The sequence below is a fragment of the Protopterus annectens genome, chromosome 2.part1 (genome assembly GCF_019279795.1).
Source record: "Protopterus annectens isolate FY-2018-M chromosome 2.part1, PAN1.0, whole genome shotgun sequence".
NCBI classification, from domain to species: domain Eukaryota; kingdom Metazoa; phylum Chordata; order Ceratodontiformes; family Protopteridae; genus Protopterus; species Protopterus annectens.
In genome coordinates, this window is record NC_056729.1 from 1,065,422,460 (window position 1) to 1,065,443,712 (window position 21,253).

Sequence of the window (21,253 nt, forward strand, 5' to 3'; positions counted from 1 at the left end):
GCTGGCCGAGCACTGATACCTGGCCATCTACATGTGTATCCACCAATAGACAGACAGATGCTACATATGTGAGATATGTTGTATCATAACAGTCGAGTAGCATGTGTAGTATGTGTGCCAAATTCTGCTGACATATATTGCTGATACCAGGTTATTTTCTTTCTCAGGTACATGGCCCACCCGCGGAACCCCACCTACTCCACAGCTGAGGATGAGGAGATACACCAGAGCCTGGTGCGGGACTATGCAATACTCTTTTCCTGCACCAGGCAGAATCAGCAGGAGAGGGCTGCACTGTGGCAAGACCTTGTCCGTCGGGTAAATGACATAGGCACACATAATAGGACATATGAGCAGGTACAACATCACTGCAGTGATTTAATCAGACATGTCCGTCAGCGTGTGTCAGATATCCACAGGCAACAGGTCGCCACAGGTGGTGGGGTGGCTACACATCCCCCACTCACCAGACTGGAGGGACTACTCCTGAGTGTAGTGGCTCCAGTCCACCAGCAACAACAACAGCAGCAGACATGCATCATGATGGAGGCTGGAGCCACACAGCAGCAAGACAGTGAACGTGCAGGTAATATGTCATATGTATAGTTGACTGTTGTGTACACTGGTAGTTAATGCATGTGTGAGGTGTGTCCTTGGTTTGTAGCTGTCACCATAGTATTTAATGTGCAAGTGTGATATCCTCAATATTAGCTGCTGACCTGTGAAAGCGACTGTTGTACTCCTGACCTGTATCATACTCAGTAACAATGGCACAGTTGTGCCCACTGACATTAGTTTCTTCACGTCTGCAGGACCCTCTGGTATAACAGCAATGCAGCCTATCCATGCTGGTGAGTGTGTATTAACAATTCCTGTAATAGTGTTGATAGTAATAGTACTATTTGGCTCACTTAGTAGTGCTCTTTGTATGCATGTAGGTGTGTCTGTGTCTGTGTGTTGATATCATGCATACTGAGTACTGTACAATTGTGTGAAACTGTGTGCATGTGTGCATGTGTGCACCTGTGCATGTGTGCATGTGTGCACCTGTGCAGGTGTGCAGGTGTGCAGGTGTGCATGTGTGCATGTGTGCACGTGTGCATGTGTGCACCTGTGCATGTGTGCATGTGTGCACGTGTGCACGTGTGCATGTGTGCATGTGTGCATGTATGCACGTGTGCACCTGTGCATGTGTGCACCTGTGCATGAGTGCATGTGTGCACGTGTGAACATGTGCATGTGTGCATGTGTGCATGTGTGCATGTGTGCACCTGTGCATGTGTGCAGGTGAGCATGTGTGCACCTGTGCATGTGTGCATCGCTGGTAATGTGTAGACATTGTAAACTGTGTTTCCTGTTTCCTTCCCACAGGTTCTGTTGCTGCTCTGGTGTCATGTAGCAGGGAACCTGAGTCAGGTGCCGTGGGAACTGATAATGATGACATCGATGTAATGGCACAGGAAGGTATGCCAGGGTCCGCCATTGGTCAGCCGATTGACAGTACACAGCTGTCGACCCCATCAATGCGCACAGTTATCCTGCCAATACACCCCTTGTCATCACTGTCCCTAGGTGATGGACAGCATACAGTGGGCATTGACCAGGGTAATGTGGTATCTGTGGCACATGCCTCCCCACACAGCAGCCATGGGCATGGCCCAGAGATGGTACCACACAGACAGATGTCCAGGGGTTCTCGTGGGAGCATCCATGGGCGTACTGCCCCTGTCAGACGTGCCCACAGAGGTCTTACAACCTCAGCTATGTTTCGGACTGTCATGCAGGCACAGTCACGTATGGAACGGTACACCAGACAGGGTCTGAGGGAGCTGGCAGCATGTCGCATAGACATGACTGACAATATGCGTGACATTGCGACTGCCATCCTTGATTTCACCGATGTCATAGACAGACGTTGTGGGGACATATTAGACCGGTTCCACAACTACATGTCCATGAGCCAGGGCGATGGTGGGCGGTTGAGGCGTCGACGTGGCGTATGCCAGCAACAGCAGCAGCTGGCAGTCATCGCGGGCGACAACAGGGCGCGGCTGCCCCGTAGTGCCAGCAGCAGCCCCAGCAATGCTGGGTCTGTGCTGTCATCAGACCGCCCCAGGAGACCACGTGCACGTGGCTCTGGCCAGGCCCGACAGGGATCTGTGTCCAGTCAACGAACACCTGCTTCTGAGCTTCTGGATACGGTCCGTAGCACCCCTGCAAGGCACAGGTACCGTGTCCGTAGCCAGAGACACTGATCTGTATGACCTGGCAGGTACAGTCTGTGGCTGTCCACAAACACCAGTATATGGCAGCCATGAGGTGGAACTGTGTGCATCCATACACACATGCAAATTGACAACACCTAGGGCTATCGCATACACGCACACACTGCATCAACATTGCCCCACCTTCTACTGCTGTCCCTCACCAACACGCATACACATACATGTCAATTGGTGGTATGGGTGGCTGACTCAGGCATACCAGGTTCACACCCTGTGCATATGATGAAACTGTGCCACCTCCTGCAATCTGTAACAACTGTGCAGGTACAGGTTAACATGTTGCTGATGCACAGGGTGACCACATAGATGTGTAGTAATAGTATCATGTTGTTAACAGTACTGTGTGCTGAATTAATTGTGGGTATATCACAGCATGCCTGATGCAGTAAGTGTGTGATTGTCATGTCCTGTTGTCTACACCCATGGTAAGTACCATAGTGTATCATCTGCACATGTTGGCATACTGGTGGTAATGATGTCAACAGAAGGCTACATACATAGGTAGCACAGGTAATGAATGTAGTAATACACAATGATGGACATGTAAATTGCAAGTGGCATGTTGCCCACACAAGACTCTGCGTTGCACATGTTTGAGGATGTTGATATGTGTGCAGTACTACACGACTGGTACAGGACACACAGGAGCACCCTAGCACTGCATGCTCACATCCCATACCATGCTAGACAGCCCCAACACACATAACTAACTGTCACAGGAGGGAGAGTCCCCATATATGTCAGGGATACTGTGGTGGCAGGCCAGGGAGCATACATCCTACTAAGTATGGAACCACTGAGTGAAGGCTCAGTGTCTGTTATTTTCATGTGTATTACTGCAGGTATGAGCACATGGGTTTCTATCCAGTTATTGTACATCCTGACAGTACATGCATGGTCTGTACACTTGTGTGCACTGAGACTGGACCCTAGCCATCTGACCCGTGTATTTCCATGTACATGTGCATAGTGCCTGCATATTTGCAGTGTTACCTACTGGAACTGGTACAGCTTGTTTGTTGTACAATGGACTACATGCAGCCCTGTTTACTGTATCTTTGTTTGCATGCATGTTTGCTTGCAATTACCCTGGAATACTGATCACACCTGCAATGCATAGTTATAGAGCTTATGTGGACTCCTAGTGCCATCTGCATAGCCTACTATATGTATGTCCATGTCCCACTTGACAGGTTGTCACTGTTTGTCCTGTTCACATGTACATTGCCTGTGACACAGTGCATATGACCTGCCTGGCATGTGTCCACGTGAGCCGTCATATATGCTACTGCTAACTAATCACAGGCACTACACCTTCACACATTCATCTTCTGTTGAACTACCTGCTTTGCTAGGGACGGCCTGCACCTGTCACCCCTGGCCTTTCAGATATTGGCAAAGGCTCTTGCTACCCCCATAGTGCCTATGTTAGGCAGGGCTCAAATGACAAACCCACCTTCATAGGTATCACAAGGGATAAGATACTAAGAGCAATGCTACCCAACGCCAGATGTCTAAACCTCCAGATGCATGCACCCAAAACACTCCTTGGCATGGAAAACATCGATATCTGTGCAGTAACAGATGCCTGGTTTAGGGCTACTGAGAGCACACCAGCACTACCGGGTGTAACCCGGTTGATTTCTTTGATACAGTCACCAAGGCCATTGCCGAGGGGAAGGTGGTTCACACAGCCTACATGGACCTTGCAAAAGCCTTCGCAACAATACCCACTTGGGCATTCTAGGGAAGCTCACCAGCTTAAATATAAGCCCCTATGTCACTAGATGGATTGCACAGTGGCTCAAGGACAGAACCCACATGGTTAGCATTGCTGGAGCCATGCCAGACCCCATAACAGTTACGGGTTGTGTCCCACAAGGCTCAGTCCTGGGACCCTCTTGTTTGGTATATATTTATTGGAGGTACAGGCCAACACGGATGGACTGTGGCTGTCCAAATATGCAGATGACTGCAAACTGGCCACCATAATCGACTCTCCAGCTGACACAAGCATCTTCCAAAGGGGCATCATAGCAACAGACAACTTGTGCCAGAGCCATGGTCATCTGCTGAACAGTGTTTAGAAGGGGAATGTGCATCCTGTAGTCTGTTCACCTAGTTGCCAAAAGGGACATTGTCCTCACACACACTAACCCCCCTCAGCCAAAAACACACACTTGCCAATTGCAGGATTCAAACCCCTATCTGACTATGTTATGACACTTGAGACGGACGCATTAGCAGAGCACGCTATTTGCATTACTGGGAGTTTTCTCTTCCCCTGCTATACTTATAGAGTGCTGACATCATCAGTGTTTAGAAAAGGGAATGGGCATCCTGTAGTCTGTTCACCTACTTGCCAAAATGGACATAACCTTCACACACACTAACCCCCCTCAGACAGTCACACACACTTGTCATTCACAGGATCCAAACCCCTACCTAACTATGTTATGACACTTGAGACAGACGCATTAGCAGAGCACGCTATTCGCATTACTGGGAGTTTTCCCTTCTCCTGCTATACTTATAGAGTGCTGACATCATCGGTGTTTAGAAAGGGAATGTGCATCCTGTAGTGTCTTATCCTATTTGCCAAAAGGGACATTTCCCTCACACACACACACACAAACCCCCCCTCAGACAAACACACACACTTGCCATTCGCAGGATTCAAACCCCTACTTAACTATGTTATGACACTTGAGAAAGACGCATTAGCGGAGCGTGCTATTCGCATTACTGGGAGGTTTCTTTTCTCCTGCTGTACTTATAGGGTGCTGACATCATCGGTGTTTAGAAAGGGAATGTGCATCCTGTAGTGTCTTATCCTATTTGCCAAAAGGGACATTTCCCTCACACACACAAAACCCCCTCAGACAAACACACACACTTGCCATTCGCAGGATTCAAACACCTACCTAACTATGTTATGACACTTGAAACGGACGCATTAGCAGAGCGCGCTATTCACATTACTGGGAGGTTTCTTTTCTCCTGCTGTACTTATAGGGTGCTGACATCATCGGTGTTTAGAAAGGGAATGTGCATCCTGTAGTGTCTTTTCCTATTTGCCAAAAGGGACATTTCCCTCAGACAGACTTACACACACACCAACCCCACTCACACACACACACACTGAGCATTTGCAGGATTTGAAACCCCTACCTAACTATGTTACGACACTTGAGACGGACGCATTAGCGGAGCACGCTATTCGGATTACTGGGAAGGTTCTTTTCTCCTGCTGTACTTATAGGGTGCTGACATCATCTGTGTTTAGAAAGGGGAATGTGCATCCTGTGGGGAGGCAGACACCAAGCACACTATGGCTAAGCTGTCATTCCCTAGGGAAAACAGCCTAGTGTTGACCTCTACACCAATATGTTTAATTGTCAAATGCACATTATTTGTTGCTGATAGACTGTTTGCATATCTTTATTGAAATAGCATTCCCTGTTTGTATGAACAACTTGTGCATCTGTGGAAAATGTTTGCATATGGGAGGGATCCACTATATCACGTATGTCTCTGTAGTCATTTAACTGTGTGCACTGGGCAGACTGCTGTAATGTGGTTGGTTCCTGGCATAACACATAACAATACCAGATATGTGTGTCCAACTGCTAAACCGAGATTTGGCCTAAGTGTGTGAGCATGCCCAGTTCAGCCTTCCCATGGCATGTTGTCAAAGTGTGTGAGCATGCCCAGTGTGAGCCTTCCATATGTTGGACTCTGCAGCCCACCACATTTGTGGATGTGTGTGAACTTCAACAACTATCACCCATTTATGGTTGTGTGTTGTGTGTCATGTTGTGTAGTTACTGTACAACTGCTTTGTGTGTGAACACAACAGGATTATACTGTGCCTGCAGTGTTTGCATGGGATACTTTGCATACAGTTGTCAACATCCTTTCACACTGACCTAACACTGTAGTACTGTATAGTGTACTGGTAGTACTTTGACTGTGGTGGACAGTATCCTGGGCTTTACTGCTATCACTGCTTTACATTTCGATAGTGGGCACAACAGCCTGGTTAGGGGCCAGTTGTGTACATCTGACCATGTTGCATTCTGTTCAAATATGAACTACTTAAACCAGGCTTGTCCAACATTGGTAGTGTATTCCACAACATAGGTGTACAATTGCAAACACTAGCGATGTGCCCTAGTCCATGTCTAATGCTAGTTGGAGAGTGTGTTTGTCCTTCAGCACACATTGTAAGAGGAGTTTGCCATGACATATGTCATGGTTACTATACTGTGCCTCTGTCTACCTGTGACATGACAGTGATACCCAGGATAAATCTACCATCTCCCGTCCACCCATCAGGATTCCTATTGAGGAAGATTGATAAGTGACTCTATGGGTAGCCTGTGCTGGGGGTTCACTCATGGGTGGGAGTGGCTTCTGTGTTATGGATCACACAGTACAGCTTGTCCTATGTAAGTCAGTGCTGGGGTGCAGGTCTCTCATGTGCATAGCTCACTGCCATTCAGATTGTACAAGGTGCAGCATGTTTATTGATGCCAGCAACACAGGCAACACATGGCATCTGTGCAGGCTGTTTGATACTCCTGATGAGGTACTGTTGGGGACTTTACGGTTGATGGAGGTGTCTGCTGAGGTACATCCCACAGGGGCTATTGTAGTCGATTGTACCGCTGATGAAGGATGACTGCAGAGCCACAATGACCTCCCCTTATCTAGATCTGACAGCCTTCATGATTAGGTGGGTATATGGTATGTTTCTGTAAACACTACAGCACATGTTTGTCCAATGCAGGATATCTATCACCCTGTGTCCCCAGGTCTCTCATTACATGTTAACTACATAATGGGTTAACACCTATGTGGTAATTGGTGGGCACTTACTGTATATCCACGGGGGTTGACTATACACGTTTCTGCACTTAGCTTGCTGACATGGCTATGGCACCAGTTGTCTGTTTCTATATGGCCCTTTTGTGGGATGCTTGTGTCAGCTGGTGGATCATATGTGGTGAGCAGTTTGTAGTCCTCTGCAAACATGTTCGGACACAGTCCTTCCATGTTTGCCTGTACCTATGGGACATATATACCAGACGAGGGAGATACCAGGACAAAGCCTTGTGGGATGCCAGTTATATCTGGTTTGTAGTCTGACATGGCTGCAGCATGTCTGTTCTGTCCTTGGTCTGGTTTGCAACCCCTCTACTGACATGTGGGTTTATATTTAAGCTGGTGAGCCTATCTATACTGAACATGTAGGGTATTGTATAGAAGCCTTTGCAAGGTCCAGATCCACTGTGTGGAGCACATTGCCCTCATCAATGACCTTAATGACTGTTTCAATTGAGTCAAACATGGTTAGGGGCAGGATCTGCACTTGAGAAGGCCACACTGGGTTGGGTCCAGTGTCAGTAGGTCCCCAACATCTTTATGTCTGTGGTACATGCTGATCCTTTCCATAGCTGTGCAAACCGAGCTTCTCAGGATTCTGGGGTAGTACTGTTCAGTATCCATTCAGGCAACAACTTTGTTGAGAAGGACCACTGTTGTTGTACACTGCTCTTTGGGTACATATTCTGTGGTAAGGCTGACATTGAGCAGTAGTGTGGTTTGGCATTCCATTCATCTTGGAGTCCATGTTGCACTAAACCCAGGACACCATCTCATACCATTGCTGCTGTGTGTTTTGCTTTGTAGTTGTTGGCTGTTACCTCAGCATCTGCAATGTCAGGGGGCCAGCAGTCTGCTGGGATAGATATTCTGCATTCGGGGGGGGGGGGGTTTGCACTGCACCTGTCAGGATGTATGTTGGCAATATGTGTGTGTGTGTTTGTGATATTTGTGTGATTCAGGGCACATCTGTGAATTCCCAACATGGTTCCTACCATCAGTTGTGTAAGCCTTGGGATTATCCTTAGTGTCCTGTACAATTTGTATCTACATAGGTTCATAGGTTCATACTAGGCTATCCACCCTGGGCATTTGTTAGCCTAGCCAGAGTGTGTGTGGCTTTTGACACCCCTTGCTATGTGAATATTATGGCCATTTATGATTTGCTTTGCTGTGCCTCTGTCTGGACATGACACAGTGAAGACCCCCAGTGTAACTCTACAATCATCCATCCACTTGGCAAGATTCCTGTTGAACAGTGTCAGTGAGGGGCTCTGCCTAACATGGAGTGGGATTCTGGTCCAGGGTGTGGGGAGCCTCTGGATTATGTATCTGTCCCACCGGCACATCCTATTTCATTATTTGTTGAGGTTGACATCTCTCACTCTCACAGCTCCAATGGATATGTGTTTTCTGGGGTGGAGCATGTCCATTACTCCTGTGTTGGGCATGGCCTCCTACAACAGGCATGCAATGCCTCTGTGTGGGCAGTATGTGACTGGATTCAGCTGGGGTGTCTACAGCCAGGCAGCATATGACATATATTTGAGACACTTTATCCTCTTGGTGAGGTACCTTTGAGGTCTTTCTAACTGCTGCAGGTGTCAGGTAAGGTACATCCCATATGAGGCATTGTACTAGAGTATGGGTGTGATTAGAGAAAAGTATAGGGGCACAGTGACCTCTGTTGCCGTAGATGTGACTCCTTTCCTGATACGGTGTCAAATGTAGACAGTCTTCCTAGCCACATTGGCAATGTGGGTGTCACATAACAGGTTACTGTCCACTTGTGTCCCTAGGTCTCTGGTTACTCCTTCCATACATAATGGTTTACCACATATGTGGTAATTTGTGGTACCTTGTTTGGTATTTGGTGGGACATTCATACTGTCCAGTGTCTTCAGGACGGTTGGGTGGGGTTATTGTGTGTGAGAGTGCGGTCTGTAGCATGCTACAGACTGTACAGCAGTCTTGCCTACAGTTAGTTGCACATGGGTGAACTCCACTGCCTTGTGCATTGTCAGTTACCTGGACGTATGGGTGTCTGTGCTGCCTATGGATACTCACCCTCCTTTTATGTTTTGTTCCAGGTTTTGGGGCCATGACACATGGTACGTGGTATAACCTGGTAGTGCTGGTGTGCTGTCAGGAGGCTTGCAGCAGGTTTCTGTCACTGCACAGACATCGATGTACTCCATTCTGGGGATGGCCTCAGGAGCATGCATATTGGGGTGTACACATCTGGCATTGGTCAGCATTTCCCTTATGTTTCTTCCCACTTATGTTTTCTAGGGTGGTGGGTCAGTCTTTTCAGCCTTGCCTACAAAAGGCTCTATGGAGGTGGCAAAGGCCTTATCCAATATTCAGACGCCCAGGGGTAACAGGTGCAGGCCATCCCAAGGACAGCTGCGTGGCTTGTCAAGCATGACATCCCAAGCAGACAGACATTGGATCCCCTTGGAATGACACCAGTAAGTGTGCCACTTGCTATGACTGATCATTCCGTGTTTGTACTGGGGCATTATTCTTGGTAAGGGTAGGATGCTGCGAACGGTGAGTGTCATACCGGCCTGGACTACATAATCAGATAGCTCATCTGTGTCTCTTTACATGTAGTCTAGGGCGGTACATCTCTGGTCATTCACACCAGCATGGACTATGGCTGCATCATATTTCTACTTGCTTTGGAGTGACCTACATATTTCTGTTATGTGGCATATTGTGGCAGCCTACAGGCAGCTTACTGTACCCTTTCCCTTGTTCAGTCTGGTGTGCGGGACAGCAGTGTGTCTGACTATGGAGTCACCTATTACAACTGTATCAGGCATGTTGTTTCTCCTTCTGGCCTGTGACTGTTTGGCACACCAGCTTTGTGTGCTATGTGTTGCATGTGCTATGTTTGGAGGCTGTTTGATTGGGTGTCTGCTTTAGAGGCCTCTGTTGGTGTGCTGTGTTTGTGATTTATGCCTCCGGGAATGTTTTTCTGTGTTTATGTGTTTGGTTTGCAGTTGTGATAGGTCTATGTGGGAATGTGTTTGTGGTGTGTGTGGTTACCTTCTCCTACTGACTTGTTTTGGGAGTATTGAGTTGAGGGAGCTCAGCCTCCAGTTTGGATGGATGGTTGCATCTCTCACATATATTTGTATTTCTTGGGTGGAGTTGGGGGTTGTCTGTGTACTTGGGGCAGGTGTAACATTGCCTCAGGATTCACAGATTCCACTTGTTGTGGCTGGCCTTAGTGGATTGCATGTGTGGACAGATTTTATTGCCATACTACTGATCAGTAATTACTTCATTATTCATGTTTGCTCTATCATGAAGTAGCTTCCTCATTCTCTTGCATGTTTTGGTTATGGCTGGTGCCCACCATGCCAGATTTAGGCACTGTGTCTTGTTTTAATTTAGGACTGCATAATCCAAGCATTCCTGGCAGTGTTCATGGAATGGCTGTATTACAGGTTCTGAGGTGTGGCCCATATTTTGCACCTGCACGGGACCTTTAATGGATTCCACATCAGTTTGGAGGTGTGCAAATATTGCTTAGCACATGTTTTCCACTGTGGTTTTCCGGCCAGGGACTGTGGTCAGGATTTGTATATCCAGTGTGATTACTCTATGGTCTGGTTTTACCAGTGAGCAATACACTTCTCATCTTGACATACCGTACCCATGTTGCTGATTATCACATCCAGTATGCTTACCCCTCTTGTGGGGGTGGTACATTGTTCCTGGGCCTTTTGGTTTGTGGATTCGATGAACTTTTGTCCTACACTGCTGGAGCTGGTATAATGCTCCCAGTCTATATGTCTGGGTATTTGCAGTCGCCCAATATAATGTGGTTTGGAGGACTTGATATATTCATGCATTCCAGCATAGGCCGGATGCAGTTCCTGGTGTTGGGCCAGTAGTCTGTAGCAGGCTATAAACTGGGGGGCAGTTTTAGCCACTGTTACTTGAGCATGGCTAGTCCATGCTGCTTTTTGTGGTGGTACCAACATGGGGGTGTGGTTATCCTTGACAATTCTTGCTAGTCACCCTCCTTTTGTAGCTTGTTCCATGTTTTGAGGCTGTACAGCACAGTATGAGGTGTAACCTGGTAGTGTTAGGGTGCTGTTGTGAGCCTTGCCTCAGTTTTCTGTTACAGCACAGTTATCAACATTCTTCATACTGGGTGAGTTTAGACTGCATGCATCTTGCTGTTTCAACTTATCCCTTATCTTATTCTTATCCCTTCTGGTACCTATGGAGATACGTTTGTGTTTTGAGCCTTACCTATTCAGGGCACACTGTGCGTGACAACAGCCTTTGCCAGTATCCATACGGCCTGCACTGATAGGTGCATGCCAGTCCTAGCAGGTGGTGCATCATGTCATGCTCAGCATGTCATCCCAGACTGGCACACATTGGGTCCCCTTTGACTAACTGCGATACTTCAGTCAATTGTTGCACTTGATCATCTCGTTGTCATGTTGTGGCATGCTGCTTGGTGAGGGTAGGATGTTAGTCAGGGTCCTCAGGTGTGCATATAGTACTTGGTGTTACATTACTTAACACATAGCATTCATGCCTCAGGTGGTGCTGCAGGGCTGCCTCTGTCGGATGCACATATTACACTTCCCTGTACATGTTTGTGAGCAGGTTGTGTCACGTTAGGCATCCCTGTTACTATATGAGTGAGTCAGAGAGTGGTATCATTCCCAAGGTTCCTACTGAGCCAATGTATGTGCTATGCGTTGCCTCTTTGCCAAGGCCAGGGCATACTGGGCACGCCTCCTTCTGCCTACTGGGGCAGGCTCAGGTTGTTCCTCCTCCGAGTCACGCTGTGCCTGTGATGGCCTTGGCAATGGTGGGGGGCTGTTTGGCCCAGCCCTATGCTGGTCCTGCTGCAGCTGTTTTCACAAGATCATATTATGTAGCATAGCACATACCATGACAATTTGGGTACATGTAGTTGGTGTGTACTGCAAGGCTCCACCAGATGTGTCCAGACACCGGAACCGTGACTTGAGCAGCCCAAACACACGCTCTATTACATTACGTGTTTGTGCGTGTGCCTCATTATGGCGTTCCTGTTCAGGTGTGTGTGCGTTTCTGATGGGTGTCATCAGCCATGGCTCCAGTGCATAACCTGCATCCCCACTAGGTGTCCGTGTGGGATGTCCCCATTGGCAAATGTCTGGTACAGCTGCGTCAAATGCCAGATGTGGGAATCATGGTAGCTCCCAGGACAGCCAGCACACACATTCATTATTATGCCCTGGGCATCACACACGACCTGGCAGTTGATGGAGGAAGCCCTTGCGGTTGATGTATGCCCTACCCCGCTCACCGGCTGGTGCTTTGATGCGTATGTGCATGCAGTCTATTGCACCCACTACCTCAGGGTATTCCGCTATTTGCTGGAAGAGACGCATATTGCTGGCCAATACCTCACGGGCATTGGGGAAGTATACATGATCACCGACATGTGCTGACATGGCATCCAGGAACTGGTGCAGTACCCTGAAAGCTGATGCCTGTGATATCCCCATCATATCGCCAGTTGGTCTCTGGAAGGTACCTGTTGCTAGTATTCTTAGGCCAACACATACCTTGGTTTCCACTGGGATGGGTTCCCCTCTGTTGGTTCTGTGTGTGAGGCGTGGCCTGCACAGCTCCACTATTTGCTGCAGGAGGTCTCTGTCCACTCTATAGCGCTCTACTATCTCCAGCTCATGTAACCCGTGGTAGGTGACCCTGGGCCTGTACACTCTTCTCCGTCTCCTCACTGCGGGTTGTCTGGCACCATCTGCATTGTCACCACCCTCAGCAAGTCGCCTATGTCTCATTATGACAGCTATGGCAGCCCCTAGCATTTCTGCTCTGCATTCAGCTTTTTCAGTTTTCATTTCTAATAACTTAACTCCTGTCTTGCAGTGTCTCTTGAGAGAAACATTCTGCACTGCTGTTTGCAGAGTTTTAAGTGCTGGGCTGGGCTAGTATTCTGCCTGTGTAATTGCCTGCATCTAATTGTTTTCACCTGCTTGCTCCATCAGTATTCCCTGCTAACTTCCTACTACATCTGTTGCTTCCTTTTTCCTTTCTGTTTCCTCAGGGTGGAGCCGTGTGCAAACCAGCAGAAACACGCTCACAGTGGCTTACACGCGCGCACACATACTTACACAGTTCAGAATCTGCTTATTCGGATGAAAACACGTGCACGCCCGCGCAAACGGTGTTAAACATCTCCCAACACACTCCCACATGCTCAGTCTGCCTTACACGCGCGCACACTGCCTTACACGTGCGCACACTGCCTTACTCGCTGGCGCTGCGCGCATACACGTCCAGCAAGAAACTTTGGTGTAGGCAACAGTGTACACCTTCCATTTCTTGACTTTCTCATGTTTACTTAGTGGCTCACCTCTTTCCTTGATATCTGTCTGACATCTGTCATGTAACTCTAACCTCCAATGAACTGCATCTCTTTCTACCATTCCCCCCTGTGATATCACCTATCTCCTACTCTGTTCCTCCCCCTTATGTAACTCTTACACTACTCAGAATGTGCTCATTTGCTATGTGACAGTGGAATTCAGTATCCTTACACTCATTTGCATCAGATTGCCTACTAATGCTTAGTTACATCTCTTAGACTCAGCTTCCCCCCTTAGCAACCACTACACGGTGGCCATGTTGGTTTTGCTCTGCTGGTCCCTCCATTGACATTCCATGTATTGCATAAAACCTACATTTGTAGGTTTAAAACCTTCGTTTTTATGTTCTATGCAGCGCAGCCCGCTTATGCTGGGCTGCGCTGGGTTTAAACATCGGCAATCGCCGAAAAAAAAAATTATATTTTTAATATATTTGCATGGGGTTATCTTGCCAATGGCCACATATTTGGCCATTGGCATGCTGCCTGTCACATATGCACCCTTTATTTGGAGCTGACATGGCTCCATTGCGTGTTGCAGAAACGTACTCAGTTGTCAACTGAGTACATTTCTGCAGCTAAAACGGCTCTTACACGGGCTGTTCTGGGCTTCCTGGATCGCTAATCAGCCTCATTTGCATGCTATTCAGCTGCAAGTGAGGTGATTAGCTTATCCACGCCCACTCCGTGTAAGAGCCGTTTTAGCTTGACTCTTACACGGACTTTGGGCTGTTCCTGGATCGCGAAGGCTGCATGGAGTCTTACACTACTCTTAGACTCCGTGCAAGCCTTCGTGAATCCGGCCCTACAGTTTTGAAACTCCAAAAAGTAAACAAAAAAAAGAAAAAGAAAAAAAACTTTTTTTTTTTTTACATTTTTGCAGGGGGTGGCCCCCTTCACCCCCCCCCACACCCCTGCTAATTAAATATGCTAACTTTGAGATCGCACTACAGTGAGGAAAACAGTAAATATACCGTTCAGCCCTTTATGGTGATCTCCATTTAAATGGCTCAAAGTTTCAAAACTTCAATGTTATGGTCTCGACCATAAGACATTTGAAGTTTTGAAACTACAAAATTTAGAAGTAGACCCATATATATATATATATATATATATATATATATATATATATATATATATATATATGTAGGAGTGCTACAGAATCCTGAAAGACCAAAATCCTAAGACCAAAATCTCGAAAGTTCAAAATATTGAAAACTCAAAATACTGAAAACACACTGGATACCAAAACTTACTATATTCCAGCACAAGTACTTACAGAAACAAATAAAAGACAAGCAATATTACTCTTCTCCAAGTATAAGCAGGGGGCAAGCCCCCCTGCACCCCCTACAGCCCCCCACATGCCCTGCTACTTAAATATATCAACTGAGATTGCACTTAGTGTAGTGAAGTTCAATCTCGGAGTTGATATATTTATAGGTTCATAGGTTCATAGGTTCATACTAGGCTATCTGCCCTAGGGCATTTATAAGCCTAGCCAGAATGTGTTTGGCTTTCGCCACCCATTTTAAATTTATTTTGCTATGCCCTTTTTCGAGGTTAGTATACTGTGCCTCTATCTAACAGTGACACAGAAGTGATACCCGGGGTAAACCTACGATCTCCCATCCACTCATCAAGATTCCTCTTGAAGAGAGTCAATGAGGGACTCTGCCTAACCTGGACTGGGATTTTATTCCAGAGTGAAGGGAGCCTCTGGGTTATGAATCTGTCCCTCCAGCATCTCCTATTTATTTCAGTGCTGAGGTTCAAGTCTCTCAAGTGCGTAGCTCGATGGGATTTGGATTTTCTGAGGTGCAGCATGTCCATTAATTCCGGGTTGGACATGGCTTTATACGTCAGGCACAGATCGCCTCTGAACAGGCGGTATGCCACTGAGTAGAGCTGGAGTTTCTTTAACCGGGCAGCATATGGCATCTGTTTGAGCCCTTTGATCCTCTTGGTGAGGTACTTTTGGGGTCTTTCCAGTTGCTGCAGGTGTCTGGTAAGGTACATCCCAAAGGGGCATTGTACTCAATTATGGGCCTGATGAGGGATGAGTAAAGAGGCACGATGACCTCCCCTGATCTAGATGTGAATCCCTTCATGATTAGGTGGGCTATATAAAATGTTTTTCTAACCACTTTGGCCACGTGGTTGTCAAATGAGAGATTGCTATCAACTTGGGTCCCCAGGACCCTAATTACTTCTTCTGTACTTAATGGATTTCCACCTATGTGGTAATTTGTGGGCACTTTGTTTTTGCCAAAGGGGATGACTATACACTTTTTGGCATTTAGCTTGAGGCCATGGCTCTGGCACCAGTTGTCTGTTTTTATGAGGCCCTTTTGGAGGATGCTTGTGTCAGCTGGAGAGTCAATTATGGCGCCCAGTTTGCAGTCATCTGCGAACTTAGTCAGCCACAGTCCTTCCATGTTGGCCTGTACCTCCGAGAAATATATACCGAACAAGAGAGGTCCCAGGACTGAGCCTTATGGGACACCACTTGTAACTGGTTTGGAGTCTGACATGGCTCCAGCAATTCTAACCATGTGGGTTCTGTCCTTGAGCAAGTTTGCAATCCATCTAGTGACATAGGGGTTTATATTTAAGCTGGTGAGCTTATCTATAATGCCCGAGTGGGGTATTGTATCGAAGGCTTTTGCGAGGTCCAGGTAGGCTGTGTGGACCACCTTCCCTCGTCAATGGCCTTGGTGACTGTTTCAAAGAAATCAACCAGGTTTAAGAGGCAGGATCTGCCCTTAACAAAGCCGAACTGGGTAGGATCCAGTGTTTGTAGGTCCCCAATATCTTTATTTATGAGGTCCATGATGATCCTTTCCATAGCTTTGCAGACCAAGCTAGTCAGGCTTATGGGGCGATAGTTTCCAGGATCCGTTGAGGCACCACCTTTATGGAGAGGGACCACTGTTGCTGTACGCCACTCTTTGGGCACATATCCTGTAGTAAGGCTGAGATTGAACAGTAGTTTTATATTTGGGTTTAGCTCTTCTTTGAGTTCATGTAGGACGCAGCCCGGGACAACATCTGGTCCCATTGATGCTGTGTTTTTTGCTTTGGAGAGGGCGGCTCTTACCTGAGCATCTGAGATGTCAGGGGGGCAGCACTCTGCTGGGATAAATATTTGCCCTTTGGTGGGGAGTTTGCGCTGAACCTGTCAGCTAGGATGTTGGCAATGTCTGTGGGTTCGGTGTATTTTTTGTCATTTTGGACTAATTCTGAGCATATCTGGGAATTACCACCCAGGTTCCTAACATAAGTAAAGAAAGCCTTGTGATTATCCTTAGTGTCCTGTGCAATTTTTCTCTCAAAGCTGGCCTTAGACAATTTTATGTGTGCCCGTAGTTTTTTGCTAATACTGATCAGTGATGCCTTCCCTTTTTGGGATTTTGCTTTATCATTTAGTAGCTTCCTCCTTCTATTGTATAGTTTGTTTATGGCTGGGGTCCATCAGACAGGACGTCTGCCTTTGGAGGATTGGGTCTTGGTTTTATTTGGGATCGCATGATCCATGCATTCCTGAAGGTGTTCATAGAATGCGTTTATAAAGGATTCTGTGGTCTGGGCTGTATTTTCCACAGGCCCGGGGGCTTTGAAGGATTCCACCTCAGTTTTGGGGAGTGTAAAATTTGCTTTAGAGAAGTTTTTCACTGTGGTTTTCTGGGCAGGGGGTGGGGTCGGGATGTGAATATCCAGTGAGATTAGTTTATGGTCTGATCTTACCAGTGAGGGATACACTTCTGGTCTGGAGCATAGAGTCCCCATGTTGGTGATGATCAGGTCCAGTATGTTTTCCCCTCTTGTGGGAGTGGTAACAAGTTGTTCCATAGCATTTGAGTTTATAAATTCTAGGAACCTTTGGGCTAGGGTGTTGGAGCTAGAGTAATGCTCCCAGTCTATGTTTGGGTAGTTGAAGTCGCCCAATATAATGATGTTTGGAGAGACCTTCATATTTTCCAGTGTTCTCAGGAAGGCCGAGTGGGGTTCCTGGGTTTGGGAGGGTGGTCTGTAGCAGGCTATAAACTGGAAGGCAGTTTTACCCACTGTTAGTTGCACATGGATAGTCTCTGATGCTTCGTGCTTTGCCCCCAACCTGGAGGTGTGGGTATCTTTGATGAATATCGATACTCCCCCTCCTTTTGTGGTTCGGTCCAAGTTTTGGGGCCGAAAATCATGGTATGAGGTATAACCTGGCAGTGCTGGGGTGCTCTCGGGAGCCTTGAACCAGGTTTCTGTTACTGCACAGATATCGATGTTCTCCATGCTAAGGAGAGTTTCGAAAGTGCATCTTGAGGTTTAGACTTCTGGCGTTGAGTAGCATTACTCTTAGTTTCTTATCCCTTGTGATACCTATGGAGGTGGGTTTGTCTTTTGAGCCTTGCCTAAAAAAGGCACTATGGGGGTAGCAAGAGCCTTTGCCAATATCCAAAAGCCCAGGGGTGACAGGTGCAAGCCGTCCCTAGTGAAGCATCGTGGCTTGTCAGGCATATCATCCCAAGCTGACAGGCATTGGATCCCCTTTGAATGACACCAGTACTTAAGCCAATTGTTGAAATTGATCATCTTGTCTTCATATTGTGGCATCATTCTTGGTGAGGGTAAGATGCTACTCAAGGTGAGGGTCATACCAGCCTGGGCTACATGCTCAGAGAGCTCCTTTATGTCTCTTTTCATGTAGTCCAGGGAGGTACGTCTCAGGTCATTCACACCAGCATGGACAATGAATGAGTCATATTTGTACTTGCCTTGGAGTGACCTGAGTGCTTGTGTTATGTGGTGGATCCTAGCACCCGACAGGCTGCTCACCATGACCCTCTCCTTGTTCAGCCTGGTGAGCGGGACGTCAGTGTGCCTGATGATAGAGTCACCTATTACAAGTGTATCAGGTGTGTTGTTTAGTCTTAAGGGCTGTGACTGTTTGGCACACTGGCTTTGTGAGATATGTGTTGCACATGTTTTGTTTTGGGGTAGCGGCTGCTTGGGTGTCTGCTTTGGAGGTCTCTGCTGCTTCAGCAGATCTTTATTTAGAGCCTCCGAGTATGTTTTTGTGTGATTATGTGTTTGGTTTGCTGTCGTGGTAGGTCTATGTGAGACTGGAATTGTAGTGAGTGTGGTTTCCTTCTCCTCCTGACTGGTTATGCCAGTACTGAGTTGAGAGAGCTTAGCCTCCAGTTTGGCTATATGGTTGCATCTCTCACATGTGTTGGAATTTGTTGGGAGGAGGAGAGGGTTGTCTGTGTACATGAGGCAGTTGTAACATTGCCTCAAGATTCCCAGATTCACCAGCTGGACCGAGAGGAGATTGACAACTGACCTTTGGACATGCTAGAATAATATTGGGAATTCCTTAATAATTGAAAACCAGGGCCAGTGGGGAGTGAGGGTGTAGTGCTTTTAATTTTTAGTGCTGACTTATATAATTGCTTTAGTGAGCAAGTGCCAGGTAACTTAAGTGCAATGTGTTACAGGTAACTTAAATGCAAAACGACAAACAGTAACTTTCTTTCAAGTGAAACAAGGAAATAAGTACAGTAAGCAATGCAGATATCACTAGTGATCCACAGAAGCTGAGAAGTCACAGTATTAGGTGGAATTAGCATTCCAGGAAATAACAAGAAAACAAACAACAAGCATATAAACAAAGCTATATTCAGCAGGCCTGGATCTAGTCTATGCTACAGCAAACAAGGTGTACCAATTTCAGTAAGATACAGTTCAAATATTCAGGCACTATAAACCTTTAACCAGAAATTCCCAGCTCAGAAGGGCAGAGTCCAGCCTCTTCTCCCACAAGAGTGCAGACCACAAACCTTCTTAATGTAAAATAACTGGCCTGAAGCCCAAGTGCTTAAACCAGAACTAATACACTTTAAGAATAACAGACACTGGGCTCTCAATCAGCAGTTCCCAACTTAGAAGGATGAAAGCTACCTGTCCTGCCACCACAGTGCATGCCACAAACCTTCCTAATGTAAAACAACTGGTCTGAAGCCCAAGTGCTTAATCCAAAAGACTTAGAATGACAGCTAAACTTTAATCAAGTTACTAACAAGCAGTAATAAATACAATTGAATACTTTAGAGAATGCCTGGATTAGTGCTCAAGTTACACAAACAAAGCTAGATCCAGCAGGCCCGAATCCAGTCTATGCCACAGCAAACAAGGCGCACCAACTTCAGTAAGAAGTTATGTAGCAGGGGGTGTGCAGTGGGGCTTGCCCTCCTGCATATAGTTGAAGGGTAATATGTTTCTGTATGTACTTGTGCTGTAATATACTAAGTGTTGGCATCCTGTGTGTTTTCAGTATTTTGAACTTTTGAGATTTTGGTCTTCAGGATTCTGTAGCAGTCCAATATATATATATATATATATATATATATATATATATATATATATATATATATTTTTTTTTTTTTTTTCTTGTTAAGGCAAATGCATAGTTACTTCATTTCTCCCTCTCATATTCTGTCTATCTCTCCCTTATTTTCCTCTCTGTCGTCTCAATTTATCACAATCATTTTGATTTTGTCTTTGTGTACTTCATACCCTATGCCTTCTGCAAAATATCTCGCCATTAGGAGAATGTTATCTGCACAGAGCATTATTTTCTACTCCACATTCCCCCATGTGTACCCCTTAATCTACAATCTCCTTATTGCTTCTGCCAGTGCCTCACTCGATGTATAGGGCAAATAAGTTTAGAGGATAGTGGGCATCCCTGTCTAGTCCCTCTTTGAATGTCTATGTTATCCGGCAATCTTGCTCAGATCTTTACCTTAGTCATTGCCCCCTGTATATCGCTTTAACATCCTTATCCTGTAATTTAGAAATCAACATTTCTCCAATAGCTCAAGCATATAATTACAGTCTACTTTGTTGAATGCCTTTTTGGAATTTAGGGTTATCAATGTCAATTCCTTTTTCTTTTCCTCTGCATCTTGCATTAGCAACAGTGTCTTTATCAGACTATTGCTTTCCCCTAGAATGCTGTTTGGCCTAGATGGATCATTTTAGTTAATAATTTCCCTAACCTATCTTTCTATATTTTCACAGAACCTTTGATATCATGATTCAAAATGGATATGAGCCTATAGGAAAAAGCTGCTACGTGATTTTTCCATCTTTAAGAATTGCTGTTATGACTGCTTCCTTCCATGATTTTGGTGGCTCCTCTCCTGTTTGTACTTTATTAAATACAGTAACCTAATTAGTTATTACCCTTTCTTTTTTGAATTCACAAACCTCTGTTGGTATCCCATCACTTCCTAGTTACTTCCCTTTGGCCATTTTACTCAACGCTTTTTCTATTTCTTACATCATTATTGGCTTTATAAGTTCTGCGGACTCCTGTTCAGTTAATTGGGTATTAGCTGGAGATTGCCAACCTTCTCATTCCTGTCTTATCAAGGTACCATCCTATGTTTCCCTTTTATACATATTTTGGTAATAGTCTCTGAATCCTTTCAATATCCCTTCCGACTTCTCCTCTACTACACCTGTCTCTCCCTTCTTAATTTTACAGATTCCCTTTTCTATCTCCTGCTGCCTAAGACTCGTTGGAAGGTCTTCATTGACTTTGAATTCATGCTAAATAATAATCTTTCCACTGCTACTTTCTTCCTCCATATTCTTTCATCTTTGC